We start from the raw sequence: 15,702 nt of genomic DNA, 5'->3' as shown, positions 1-15,702 counted from the left end.
CTTCATTTCCTCAGAGTAAACCATCACTTCCTAATAATGGCAAATATTTCATTAAAATGGCGTCGTTGGTCCGTCGATGAAAATATACCCTCATTCGTCACCAGATAACTCACTAATCGCTGCTATACAAGGCAGTCAAAATGTAATGTGCATCACTTTAGGAGCATATACTTTGTTGTATTTTAAGTCTGTTTAACCCAAAATACGAACGTACAAGCTCTAACAGTTAACGAGATAGACAAGCCTCAAGAAGGCAGTCACATTACAATTTCTCTCTCTCTCTCCCTCTCTCTCTCTCTCTCTCTCTCTCTCTCTCTCTCTCTCTCTCTCTCTCTCTCTCTCTCTCTCTCTCTCTCTCTCTCTCTCTCTCTCTCTTACTACTGGTGTAACAAGTTATTGCAAATTTACGAAGACATTATCTTTTATTGTCATTTGTACCTTTTAAAAGTTGCACTTTTGCAGACTATTGTTAATTTCCTAATAAAGTACAGATGAATGAAATAGTGCGTGATAACTATCGGCCTATCCTAACATTTCCTGTAACAGCAATCATCCAAATTTAGATTTATCTATGTATAAAAAGTCAGAATTCGTAGTTAGGTATGTTGGGGTTAATCAATGATGAATGCAACAAAAAATTGCATATTTAATCTACGACCACACTGTGTCCTGAGACACAATTCATGAAGCCATCTGACACAGAAGCCTATGTTTCCTTGGGAATGAGTTACACAGATATAGAATGTTACATACATACATACATACATACATACATACATACATACATACATACATACATACATACATAATTATAATTATAGACTATTATGCCTTTCAGCGTTCAGTCTGCAAGCTTCTATGAATTTACTAAACGTCGCCACAATCCTCTATTTGCAACTAGTGCTGTGGCTTCAAAAAGCTTGGTTTACACCTGAACACTGACTTGAATCGATATGAGCGTTCAATGTATGTCGTGATCGCTCGTAACCATTACATCGACAAGTTATACCTTTCGCCGGTCTTGGCGCCAGATTTTCTGTTATGCTCTTTGCGTACTGCATTGCTACGTAATAAGCACTGCTCGGGGGTTACCACATTTGAGCCCATTAAAGAAGTGCCCAGAGTAGTAAACGTAATTTAAGAGTGATTAAGATGAAGTGAGAGATCAAATTGGTTAATATTATAGAGGTAGGCAAATTATTTTTTATGTCGGGCACCTACGAAATTTTGGCGCCTAGATTTGTTTCTGATTTGTCTAGCCCTGGCCTAGCCTATAAGTTTGGATTATTGAGTATGGCAATAATAAAAAGTTATTCCACGCACACATGAAATCTTTATCTTCAATTAACTTGATTTAGGGTTTCTCTGTTGCATTATGAGAAGAGGAAACGTAATACAAACGCTCTGGAGCGAGCGTACTTTAGGAAGACTCACAGGGTTGTCCAATGCTGGAGATTTTAACATCTTACAATGATATAGGCCTATGTAGCTACAAGAAAAAAAGATCCAGTACATTGATTATATAAGGGAAATCTTTCTCGTACAAGCAGCACAGTTCAGTTGAATTCCCTTATGATGTTCAACCAGGATGAGCTCCAAGCAGCGAAGAAGGTGTAAAATGAGCTGAACAGATTTCTGTCAGCGAGGTATACAGTGCCAGCAGTGTAAGCTGAGCGGGAACAAGGTAAGCTATTCAGCTGGGAAACGTCCGTGGGCACAAGGTATGACGTCACCTTAAGCAGTAGCCTGCTATTGCTGCGAGCTGCAGAAACATCTCCGGGCAACAACGTACATAATAGTAAACTTCAGTGTTGGAATTCGGATTTCACGTATTGATTAGGTACTAAGATATTAACTGCTGTCGTCAGTTTGGAATGGGGCGAGAGAGGGGTAAAAGATAATCTAGAATAAGCAATCATTTTGAGGCTTCCAGCTAAAAAAAAAAAAACAAAAAATCCCATCTTAATCAATTGAGCACAGAGCTTACTCTATGTAAGCTGTCATAGTTCACTCGACATGAATATATGATTGATTTAGTTCAACTGTCTTAGTAGTTCGTGCTTTTAATTCTTTCATCAAGGACTACGAGTGTCCAGAATGTTTTCAGAACCGAGGAACAAGTGATCTTGTCGTCCATCGCGCATACATAAAACGGTTATCAGTGGCTGTTTTCGTAAATTCCTGGAAATCTACATTACTGCGATTACCCTTACTCATAGACCACTACTGCATCTTCTCAGTTCCTGCTCCAACCAACCCTGCATCCCGCTGCCTTACCCGAGGCCATCTGAGTAAAAGGTTACATCATCTCCCGTTATATTCCGGATCTACAACGTGACAAATCCACTGCACCACTGGGAGATAACATTCCTCGCATAGGCAGAGGGTGGAACTGAATCGACCATCCATTTACAATTATTTTAATACCATCGTATTAATTCACGAAATATTTCTAAAGTTGAATTCCAACTCAGTCAACTGGTATTTAAGCGCGCTGAAATGCGAGAGAAACTAATACACTACGGGAAAGCTTGTCTATTAGGATTCATCAAAAAATATAATTTTAACTTTATTTTGTCTTTGTTCTGGTTTAACAATTACACATTGATCTACTAAGGTACACAATATAATTTGCTCCTGTTTCTTATACTTACAATGAAAATGAATACGTTATTCTTAAACGTGCATGAAACAGGTCAATCTCACACACCTTCAGTTGGTTCCTTACCAATCTCTAATAAGACAATGTTTTTAACAGTCAATAAATAATCTGTAGGATACCCGTTAGCACGTTTCAAGGCAATATTGCTTAGGCATAGACTGTACCAACTTTTCGCAATAAGAAGGATCTTTTTTCTCTTATTCTTCACAAAAGCCCTTTTTCAGATAATCCTTCTTCGAAATCTGGTGTTTTCATACGATTACTTCCAAGTAGTGCCATGAATTTTCTATCACATTTAAGTCTGGTGATTGGAGGTGTATCAAGTAACTTACTGAGCGTTCGTGTTGTCCCCAACATCCCTGCAACTCATACACCACCACCAAAACAAAAATATGCAGTTACCTATACACGGCAGATGCCGCCCACACTCTTCGAAGGGTCTGCCTTTCAAAGGCTGCACTAGGCTTCAATAGTTGAAGTACATTTTGAGGTGGTTGAGAATTATACTATAACATGTCAATTTAATTTTATCAAAATTCAGTACTCGAACTTCTAGGGATGCTAGAAAATACCAAAACAAACGTTTATTGGCAATTATCCAGCAGCCACATTCCTACTTTCTGAGCTTTGTGCTTCGGGACGTTAGCTTGGTAATACTTATATCAATCAGGTATACAAAGCTCTTGAGCACTAGGACGTAAATGTTCTTTCAGTATATTTATATACACATTTTGCTAAATTGCACCATCAATAAAAGGCGCGTTTGACACTTTGACGTAAATTGCTAGGTTTCATCTCCTCATTAGGTTCCTTCCAGACAGTAACCTTTCCGCCTGATCCGAAGAGACTGTAGGCCTACAAGCCTTCGACTGCAAAAATTACTCTCTTCCAGAAATTTCCTATATGCTCCTTAATGAAGCTCAGCCGTTTCTTCCTATTAATCTTGCTAACAAATGGTTCCATGCCTGTTATTTTTCTTTAGGATAAATCTAAGTTTCTAGATGTGCTCTCCTGTTGGTATGTTCCTAAGTCATCACAGCAAATTTCGGAACACTAAATGCCCGTTGGTTCTTCCCTTGTCTTTCTATCAATCTGAAGTAGAAAATGTTCCTCCTAGTCATGTACAATAATTGCATGACTCCTGTTTACAATTTTACCAATTTCTCAACAGTGATTTTCCTCTCTTATAACGAAAATAATCAGTTCTCTGTCTTATTTCCGAAGACTGTCCTCTCCGACGGTTCATGATAGCACTAGAACTTGTCTGTACTTCACAAAACTCTACAACAAACTGCATATGTCGAAACATGAACATACAGTAGACCTACCTACATTATTTAATACTGCCTTCTTATCTGTCCACCTAGAACTGTATGAGTTTCATTCTGGCGTGTCCCAGCCCATGTCGATAAAGAAGCTTATATGTTGGTAAGTTCTGGGATACGCTAACTAGCTTGTGACATCATAATTCAAGAAATACCTTTGCTGCTACACATAAAATGCGTCCACATTTCTGTTTATAAGTAAACGCATACTAGTTATAGTAATGTAAGAGTTTCACTTTGACTCACTGTATTTATTTGGCGGATTCAAGGTCTCTTTTTCACGGGAAATCTCCAGCACCCATGGGTGTATTAACATCTATAGTAAACGAAGTGACATAACATAAATCACATTATTATATTTATATTCGTTAAGGTACGTTTAGCGACTACGACTGAAAATTGATATTTTTAGTTTTTCTTGTCTAGCCATTAAAATCCATCTCTTCGCACAGGCCAGAGAAAAATGCAGCTTCAACCGAAGTCCCAGTTTCATCCATGGTTGTGACAATATGGCAGCTGCTGGGGCATGGGTGATGCTGAGTAATGACATTCGGAGCACAACCTGAGTGTTACGTGAAAGGTGTTGCTCATAGGGTTCGTCATGCTGCAATAGCACTTTCTGGTCCAGTGAGGACAGAAATGGCAAACTACCTCACTCCTCATCTTTCCTAGTACGCCTCATTTGATGCTACCATTGATTTTCCTACAACTGCATAGCCCTTCGCGATGGTATTTGAGGATCCAACCAACCTATGGACAGATGACGGAACAGACAGGCTCATTTAAGGTATGCGCTCCAAAGTTCTGCATTCCAAGTTTTCTGGACGTGAACGTCTAGAAAAAATGCATATTACCACATGGTAGAAAAGGAAATACACTTTAAGACAATAGGAAAACAAAATGCACTCCAAACACGAATAAATGATTAGAACAGAAAGAAAGTCCACAGTCTGTTTCCAGTCATTCGACCAGGTCAGGAATGGAATGAATGAAGCCCCCCATCTAGCAGCGAGGATAAGAATTGTGCCGGCTGCCGAAGCCTGTCGCACTCCTATGGGGCAATGATTAATGAATGATATTGGTGAGTGTTGCTAGAATGAAATATAACAGGGAAAACCGGATTACCCGGAGAAAAACCTGTCCCGCCTCCGCTTTGTCCAGCACAAATCACACATGGAGTGACCGGGATTTGAACCACGGAACCCAGCTGTGAGAGGCCGGCGCGCTGCCGCCTGAGCCAAGGAGGCTCTAAATCATTCTAACAAAAAGTAATATTTTTTATGTTCGAAACCAGTACCCTCAATATACCTTATAATTTCCACACAATGGAACAAGTCAGCTCAGTGCGTTGCGGCATAGCCATTTTGGTTGCTGGCTCTACACTCGGGAGAGGTGGTTTCGAATCCCCCGTTGACCATCCTCGAAATGGTCTTCCACGGTTACCTCATTTCAACCCCAGGAAAATACAGGGATGGTACCATTCTCTAGGCCACGGTCGCTTCATTTCCATTCCTAGCCCGTACAGGACACCTACTCCCACAGACATCCTCACGCAGCGGTACATGTAGCTCAACCCCATGGGATGTACCGGACAAACCAGGTACAGAACTGGCGAGCCGGACATGTCCTGGGAGACTCCCGGCACTAAACGACCATACGCTAAAGAAAATTAAAAAAAGGAAGAAGAAGAAGAAGAAGAGGAAGAAATGTGGAAGTTCTTCAAGATACTAACTACGACGTATCATTGCATTTTCAGCATGAGAATTTAATCCCCCTGCCCTCTTCCCAATTTATTGGAGTCTGCATCTAATTTGGATTTGACCTAGTTTTACAGCCGGATGCCTTAGTGATTTATTTATACATATATTGTAGTATTGTTAATCTGAAGTCCTCCACAAGTATACAAAATAAATAGTAAAATGTTCCAACCTGTTCATTAGTTGTATTTGTAAGCACTTAAATGTCTATCTATTGGATCACATGTTCTCACGCTACGAAATCTGTCATTAGTGTTTTGTTTTTTAATTGGTTATGTGTAGGTCCCACTAACTCGTATAGGTTTTAGACGACGATGGGACACGTTAGATATAGGACTGACAAGGCAGTAATCGTGACCTTTATGATGGTACAGCCCCAATACTTACCTGGTGTGAAAATTAACCGCGATAATCCATCTTAGGGGCTGTGGATGGTGAGGTTTGAACCCATCATTTCCTGAATGCAAACTTACAGTTACATACGGCGTAACGTATAGCCAAATTGCTCAATTATTATTATTATTCCATGGAAACTTGCTATCCGTGAACGATCATACCATGAGATAAACTCTTAGCGCCGGGCTGAGTGGCTCAGACGGTTAAGGCGCTGGCCTTCTAACCCCAACTTGGCAGGTTCGATCCTGGCTCAGTCCGGTGGTATTTGAAGGTGCTCAAATACGACAGCCCCGTGTCGGTAGATTTACTGGCACGTAAAAGAACTCCTGCGGGACTAAATTCCGGCACCTCGGAGTCTCCGAAGACCTTAAAAAGTAGTTAGTGGGACGTAAAACAAATAACATTAATTAAACTCTTAGCGACTGCTATTTAGAGCACCTCAAACCATGTTCCATGACATATTTTAAGAGGAGACTGGTAATTAATATGCTATGCTCGTGGCAATTAAACATTTCAGCATTTATTCCTAATTTCATTATTATTATTATTATTTAATACAGATGCTTACTTAACCCAATTATGAAAATCTACAGGATTATTTAACAAATTCCATACAATAGGGTGTAACGGAAGCCCTGAGAAAAGCTTCAGGGATGTCTTCTTCACAGAGAGAGAGAAGTACAGGTTATAACAATGTGTGTACGGAAATGCAAAATTACTGAGTTACTAGATTTTATTCGTAGTGCACTCTGAGCCATCTTACCGTTACATTTACATATGTTAACATTTGTCATGAATGATGATTCACTCAATACGTCTATAACACCCGCTGGAATACTCTGTTGATACATCATATGAAGTGTTCTAAATGTTCACCTCCAACCTGGACACATGGCTCTGTTCGTCTTCGCAATGAGTTCCGAATTTCGCTTAAAAACGCCTGGTGTGTACTGTCTGACGCAGCCACAATTCACGCGCGGATTGCTGCATCACCACAGCAGTCAAGTACACCAAAGAAGTATCGGCACAAAAAAAAGAAACGGTTAATTCAGCAACTATATATTTCTGAACCCTTTTCTTCTCTCCATATGAGGAATACTTCCTACAGTTTTGCCGACGGGTTTCTGATACATCCTGTAATCGTGCATACAGGATACCGACGAAAGAAAATCAGGGATGTTCTTCGTGTTATGTAAAGAACGATAGCGCAATCTGACTGTCGGAGAAAATTTTTCGCTTTGAGAAAATGAGGATACACTGTCACTTCCGGGCGTGCGATTCAAATTGACGTCCTCACCGTATTTGCTGTGTCAGAGCTTAAGCCACTGCCCGCCGCTGTGCTTCAATGAAAGGAAGGGATGAGAAGGGAGGGTGAGGTGGACGTCAGACGAAGACAGCGATAATGCTCCATGCGAATGCAGAAGTTTCCTCGTTCGACTCGCACAGGGCTATCCTTGTCTCTTACAAACAATATCCACAGTTATTTTATTAAGCAGCCGTAATACACTGACTGCGCAAATGGCATGGGATAGCGGAGCACTGATGCGCAGGTGTGTTGTCTGCGCACCACACGCCCTGTGCCAGCGGCAGTTGTATAGGAGACCTTGTGAGCAGTGGCTGTGTATGTGACAGGTGTAACATGGAAAGTCGTCGTGAGCTGACACCGTTCGAACGGGGTATGGTGGTCCGTGCCCGACAGATGGGAAGTGCGATTTCGGAAGTGGTGCGGGAATCGGCTTCACATGATCAACCCTGTCCAGGGTGTATCGTGAATTGTTGAATGCGGGTGTCACCGTCCACAACAGACGAACGACCGGCCGTCCAGCCACCCTCGATGACCGTGACCGGCGACATCTGAGACGAATTTTCAATAGTGACAGACGGGCAGCCGTGCAACAAATCACGACTCAATTCAACACAGGCCGTGATAGACACGTGCCCCAGTGAACAATCCGTAGGAACATGGCTTCTATGGGGTATGGGAGCCGGCGCCGCACACGGGTGCCACTGTTAACCCAACGTCATCGGGCACAACGACACGCATTTGTCACGTCACAAGGGATGGACACTGGAACAATGGCGTAACGTGATATGGTCGGACAAATCACGATTTCAACTACACCATGCCGATGGGAGGCACCGTGTATGGCGCAGACCACATGAAGCGATGGATCCCGCCTGCCTCGAAGGTGTGGTCCAGGGCGCTGGTGTCTCTGTTATGGCCTGGGGTGCATTTTCCTGGTATGGAATGGGCCCCCTAGTTGTTTGGAAGAGACTTTGAATGGTACGCGGTATGTTGAGCTGTTCGGAGACCATCTCCACCCATTTTTGGCCTTCCAGCGCCAGGACGGTTCTGTGGTCTTTCAAGATGAAAACGCGCCGCCACATCGCTCCCACGTCGCCCGGAAATGGTTCCAGGAACATGCAGCGGAGGTCCAACGACTGTCATGGCCACCCAGGAGCCCCGATATGAACCCTATCGAGCATATCTGGGATGTCCTGGAACGCAGGCTCCGTGCCATAGATCCTGCACCCACGAACAGACCAGCATTGGCGGCCGCTCTGCAAACGATTTGGTGTCAGCTGCGTCCAGAGGGCTACCAGGGACTTGTCGACTCACTTCCACGGCGTCTCACTGCAGTTCGCAGGGCCAGAGGAGGCCCCACACGCTATTAGGTGACTATCCCATGACATTTGCTAAGTCAGTGTACATACACAGTACGAGAACACACAGTAATTAAGACACATTTGTCAGTCTAGAAATGCACCGATCGTTGCTCCTCTCGTCTGATAGCTTGTATAACATTATTTAACATGAGCAAAAATATAACGCTGCCGCCCCACGATCGTGCGTTGCTTTACTCGCACTTTAAGTGGAATCAAATGCTGAACGAAACAAACAATATGCCCAATGGTTTGATTGCGGTAAATGTTCAATATCCCCACCACCACCACCACCACCACCACCTTCTACTTCGACGCACAATTCACAACGGAGTAGTAGTGACATTTTGACTCGACTAAGGATGTGTGGTGAGGCACGAACGACCTACAAAGCTGCCTGGATCTTGGTACAAGTTCATCTTCTCTTTCTACGGGGTTCGAATACACTTAAGCCTTCACGTAACCCCACCAGAAAATATCCATGGAAGTAAAATCGACCGACCTCGAAAGCCATATAACTGGTCCACTACGGCCTACCCACCTCCCTGGACAATGATTGTTTAATCGGTGCGTGGCACGGCGAGTGAAATGCGGTGGAGTGCCATCATGACACAGCCACATCCGCTGCCGAATCCCCAGGGGAACTTCTAATAATCCAGGCAGTGATTCTACGAAGAAACTGTAGTATTTCTCATCGTTTAGGCGAGGAGGAAGGTAGTTCGGCCCAAGTACTCACAAACAATGCCGGCCGAAACACTAAAACGATTATTGTTTTGCTAGTGGTTTAACGCTGCACTAACACATCGAAGGTTTTCGGGGACGCCCCGGCATTTGACTAGTGTGAAGATAGGAAACCGCGGAAAACCATTTTCTACTGAAATGTGCTCACTGCTGTCACATAAGTTTTATTCCACTCTAAAATGCCGATTTCTGGAGTTTGCCTTGCATTCTCTCGTAAATGCAGTTTCATCCGGAAAAAGAAGTGTTGAATATTTCAGCAGCTGTTAAAGACCCACCTTGCAAAGGTTAGGCGTTGTGGGCAATCGAGCGGTGTTAGTACTTTCACAGATTTATATCGATAAGGGTGGAACAACAATTATTGGTCTTTCCATACCCTCCACACCATCATATGGGAAGCACCAACATTCCTCGCGGCAGACCTCGTACTGTTGATTATCATTACTATTTCTTCTAAAGCAGCCCCTTCAAACTATAGGTTCCGTATCGCTGGCGTTCTGCCAGTGTCGAGGATCTGAGGCACGCAGTCGCCTGTCATTGGACACCAAGGATGAGTGATGAGGCTGACGGTGATTAGGGTGCCGGACGCCATAAATCGGTGGGACTTCTCTCCTGTTGCGATCTGCTGCCCAATAGTCTAGGTGTATATCAGCAATTTCATCGCTGGTGTACCGAAACGGAGCCATTATCACTGCCACTGGGTGCCGAAAAAACAAAAACAAACACAAAAACTAAAAAAAACGCTGCCTACTGGGGCTGGGAAGCAACTGCGAAACGGACGAGGAACATGTGCATTCCGTGTAGCATACACCCTACTTCACATCCCTTCCCGTTATCTCGTCGTATAGCTTGATAGCTTCTACAGACTGATTTGTTTATTTGACCCTGTAATGGGCCGTATGAATGTGGCATAGGCTATTAAGCTGGGTTGTACAAGGATGAGGAGGTGATGGTCTGTGGCTAGGACACAGGCTACCAATTAGCTACGTCGTACAAGTTCCAAGCATCGTAGACCACAGGTAGGGCAAAGTGTGACCTCCTGGAACGATAACAACATGCGATGGGAGGTAGGTATGAAGCTGCGCAAACTCTTCTCCTTCAAGGCAAGTCACAACACAACACAAAGTTTATTCACTGCCTCGTGATGTATTTATTCCAGTGATGAGTATGTGGATATGTACTCATCTATGCAGAAATTAGACAGAATGCATACCAGACAACGCCTGTATCAAGATCGCTATCCCCATTGACGAAAACAGACAGGCACGATATTTCGGAGTTGGGAAAGAAGTCTGCGGGTTACTGCGTCCCTGGGAAAGACACGGTCTGTTCGAGATCACCCCGTGTCGTCTACTACAATGAAGAGGTTGTGTTGGACACTGTCCGGCATAACCCTCACACCAGCACACCGGCCACTGCACAGGAGACGAACATCAGCCGGGCGTCTGTTACGCGGATATTGCATACACAGCGGTTTCACCCATACCATCTGTGCTTACACCAGGAGCTCCATGGTCATCCTTTCGAAGCACGGGTGGCGTTCTGTCAATACACCCTACAGCATATGGACACTGATCTTGGCTTTTGAGCGACCATCTTATTTACGGACGAAGCGCGGTTCCACAACAATGGAACCGTTAAGGGTAGCTTTTCAGGTACAGTGGGGCGTGAATGTATAATATGGCAGAGTGTGATCACCTCATTGGTCCCCATTTCTCTGAGGGACCTCTGACGTGAAAACGGTACCTGCGCTTTCTCAAAGATGACCTACCACCATTCTTGGAACATGTGCACACTCCTTGACCGCTGCAAGATGTGGTTTTTAACATCACGGAGCTCCACCCCACGCGGCGGTGGTCGTCCGGAACCATCTCTATGCGACGTATCCTGATAAATGGATAAGAAGGTGAGGCCCTGTCCCCAGGCCTGTCAGATCGCCCGATCTTACGCCCCTGGATTTTTGGATTTTCTCCCGTGGGGCCATGTAAAACAACTGGTGTATGCACAGGAGCCGAGCAATCCTGGTCACCTTAGAAAGCTCATCATCGAGCGCATGTCGATCAGTTACGCCGGGCATGTTGCAACGTGCCAGACAGTCCTTACATCACGCGTAGTTATTTATCGATCATGGAGGTCGTGAGTTCGAGCAATGCTTTGTTAAAAGACGTAGGTAACAAATCCTGTATCATGTTTCCTAGCCTCTTCCAAACCAGCTCCATACCATATGCCATCATGCCAGTAGCCCTTTTCAGAGCCAAATAAACAAATCAGTCTGCGGAAATTTAATTACGCAACCTTGCCACATCCCAGTCCACTGGCTGTAAAATAAAACATCTTACGTGGGATTCGAGCCTTCGAGCACCGTCCACTACCGCAAGTCCCACCACGCCCCTCCCAAGTGAGCTATTGCAAGGCTTGAAATGCAGCGCGTAGTTTCCAACTTATACAATACCTGTTCCTGGTCTGTGTGTGCACCTCCTGTTGTAAGGTACATATACTTCGTATTTGTACTCGTTGTAACGGGTTCATTTGGGGTACTCACAATGAACTGATAGTGGCGCTCACGATACCTGATGGATTTTAGCTAGTAACCACACATCTCGTTATATTACCACGGTTTAAGTAGAGGGTTCGATATATTTCAGAATGGTAGTAAAAGCGGCGGGATACATACAACTAAATCGCAGCAAGGGACTAGTGAACCACCCTGTATATTATCTGCTTTACGTCGCACCCACACAGAGAGTATAGGAAAGTGTTATGAGAGGGAAGGACGCGATCGTAGTCTTAATTGAGGTTTGCCTGGGGTGAAAATGGGAAACCACGGAAAACAATCTTCAGGACTGCCGAGAGTGGGGTTCGAAACCACTACCTCCTGAATGTAACCTGCTAGCTACGTGACCCAAACCGCACTGTGTCACTCGCTCGGTATAAGATTACACACGTCTGCTAGTGAGAAGAGCAGCTCACAAAAAGATACGGCAAAACTATATTTTATCGAAAACGCAAATAATTGGGAAATTTTCGCACATGTGGGCTTTATTTTAAAAAATGCTATTTGTTCGGGGCGTCGACCCGTGTGGATCTTTTGCCCCTACTGGCACCATTTTTTTTTTTTTTTTTTTTTTTGGCATTCGGGTCAAAGCCCACTCAGCCAGTGAATTATGAATGGGAGGGATTTTTAGGAACTTATATTTTTATTTATTTACGGTATTTTATTTATTGCTCGGAGACAGGGGAGATGGATTCGTCTTATCATCATAAGGCCTTTGTAGTTCTAATAGGGTAAGTTCGATGCTAGGTGAAGGTCTTAGATTCGTAGTCCAATGTCAGAAAGAAATGCATATAGCTCAAAGTAAGCAGATTGGTCACTTTTGTGGAGAATTGACGAAAGAATAGGGGGTAATTGGTAACCTAATGCCAATAAATTTTGTAGTAAGCAGGTAGTGCGAACAAAGTGGTGTGGACATCCAAAGAATATATGATTAAGATCGGCAACTGTATCAGCTGAACATGAACAGAAGGGAGATCGTAGTACTTGAATTTTGTGCAGATGCTGAGGGAAACAACCATGATGAAACTTCATTCTTGCGATTGCTCTGACGAATTGACGCGAATAGGGACGCTGATGGTACCAAAGAACGTTCGGAATATCTGGATGGATAGTGGCATAGTGTTTTCCGCGTTGTTGGGAGGTATCATGCCACTCGTTGTTCCACGCCGTCAATTGCCGTCGACGAAGCAAGGAGGTGTAATCCGATGCTGGAACTGTCGTGTATGTCTGTTGGCCTTCAGTGGCAGCAGATCGTGCTGCTTTGTCTGCTAGCTCATTGCCTGGGATTCCTACATGGGCTTTTACCCACAAATGAAACTTTCTTCCCCTGTGTCTCAAGTCGATGTACCTGTGCAATAATCTCGTGTACGAGAATCAAGGATGTTGACCGTGAGTTAATGGTTTGTAGACTCTGCAGTGCTGATCTAGAATCAGACAACACCACAATCAACCGCTCAGGAAGATTTGTAGCGTATTCGAGAGCCCCCAAAATGGCTGTAAGCTCAGCCGTAAATATAGATGCTGTCGGAGGTAGCTTGAATTTACCACAGCTGCCGGATTGAACATCAATATAGGCACTACCCACTGTATTACAGTCCTTTGATCCATCTGTGTAGATGTGTCGGGCGTGTGGCCATTCTGCCAGGTAACGTTTCAGGCTGACATCGTTACAGTTCACAGTGGTCTCAAATGATGTTTCTAGTCGAATATCCAGTTTCTTAATAGTAGTTTCAAAAGAACAGTTAAAACTGGGATGGGTATCTGTAGTGCTTATAATACGTCTGCAACCACTGAGATTGGTAAATTCATCTACTAGGATCGGTTGACGTTTCTTTCTCCAGTAGCGTGAAGTCAGTACTAGGGTAGTCAGCTTGGATATCTTGTGAAGTATTGGAGACTTCCTGTATTGAAAAAGTTTGAATATATATTTCCCCGCTAGATACTGCCTTCGTAGATGGAGAGGAGGTTCAAGTGTTTCAAGTAGCAGAGCATTTGTAGGTGTAGACTGCATTGCTCCTATGCAGAGTCTAAGGGCCTTATACTGACATTTGTCTAGTTTAGTTAACAATGTTTTAGAAGCCGTAGCAAAACATCCACTTCCATAATCCAGGAGAGGTCGAATCAAAGTTCTGTACAGTTGCAGCGCAATTTTCGGGTCACAGCCCCACCAAGAGCCGCTAATGGCTCGTAAAATATTGACTGAAATATCACACTTACGGAGCACATGATGAATATGTGGAGACCATGTCAATTTATGATCGATGAGAAGTCCAAGGTAAGGCACCACCACCTTGTAGGGAAATAAGTAGGTACCCAGATGAATCGTGTCCAGTGGGGGTCTCGAATGTCGAGTGTAGATAGAGACTGCTGATTTTCCTGCAGATATCGTTAAACCATGGTTATGAAGCCAAGGAGTGAAAGTCCTCATGGCAACCGTCATCTGTTCTTGACACTTGTCCAAGGTTTCAGCTTCTGTATAAATGCAAATATCATCAGCATACTGAAGAACTTGTATCTCAGGAGGAAATATAGATGTGAGGTCTGCTGTGTATATGTTAAAAAGCAACGGAGCCAAGATAGAGCCTTGTGGTAGTCCTTGGGATGTCATTCGAGGACCAATTGTCTTGCCATTGTGAAACATGATGAGATGTCTATCTTGTAGAAGGCAACGGAGGTTCCCAATAAAGTCCTCTGGGAGATGTAGGAAGCGTAATTTGTCTTCTAATACGATAAATAAGCACGCTATCATACGCAGAAGACAGATCAGTGTACAATGCCACAACGTAATTGTTATTGCTCAGACCAAGTTGGATGTCTGTAATTAGATGTACAAGTGTATCTATTGTACCTCTCCCACGTCGAAAACCCATTTGTTGAGGTAGTAGCAACTTGTGATGTTCTACCCACCATTCTAATCGATGCTTAATCATCCTTTCCATAGTCTTGTACAAGCAGGATATCAAGGACAGTGAGCGATAGGATGAAGACAATCGTGGATTTTTCCCATTCTTCAATAATGGTACCAGACGAATAAGTTTAAATGACGGAGGATACACTCTTTGAAACCACATCCTGTTCATCAGCTTAAGAAGTTTCTTATGTCCATCACTAGACATGTTGAGTAGCATTGGGTAATGGATGTTATCTGGGCCTGGGGAAGTATTATTACTCGTTTTCAAGGCTTTAATAAGTTCTTGAAATTCAAATGGACGAAGTAGAGGATGGAAATTATCTTCATGGCCATTGCGTGGTAAATAACCTATATGAGCTGAAGGAGGGGCCATTTGTCTAAGGATGTCCTCTTTTATTGGTATCGTACATGTAGATGTAAACTGAGGGCAGTTCTGTGAGTTTCGGAAACGACGAATATTCCGCCACATCGTAGCAGGAGAGATAGATGAGTTGAGAGAAGTACAATATTGGCGCCAACCCTGACGCTTTTTAAGCTTGAATAAGCGTTTTGCTTTCGCTTGAGTTTGTTGTACGGTGAGGAAGTTAGCTTCAGAAGCGTCCTGTTTATACTGATGGAGTGCCACACGTCTGTCATGCAGCGCAGCTTGACATTCGTTATCCCACCAGGGAGTTGGAGGTCGTTTGCTGTATGCA

The sequence above is a fragment of the Anabrus simplex genome, chromosome 2 (assembly GCF_040414725.1).
Source record: "Anabrus simplex isolate iqAnaSimp1 chromosome 2, ASM4041472v1, whole genome shotgun sequence".
In the NCBI taxonomy this organism is placed as follows: domain Eukaryota; kingdom Metazoa; phylum Arthropoda; class Insecta; order Orthoptera; family Tettigoniidae; genus Anabrus; species Anabrus simplex.
The sequence above is the reverse complement of the archived record's forward strand: the minus strand, read 5'-3'. Positions refer to the sequence as shown.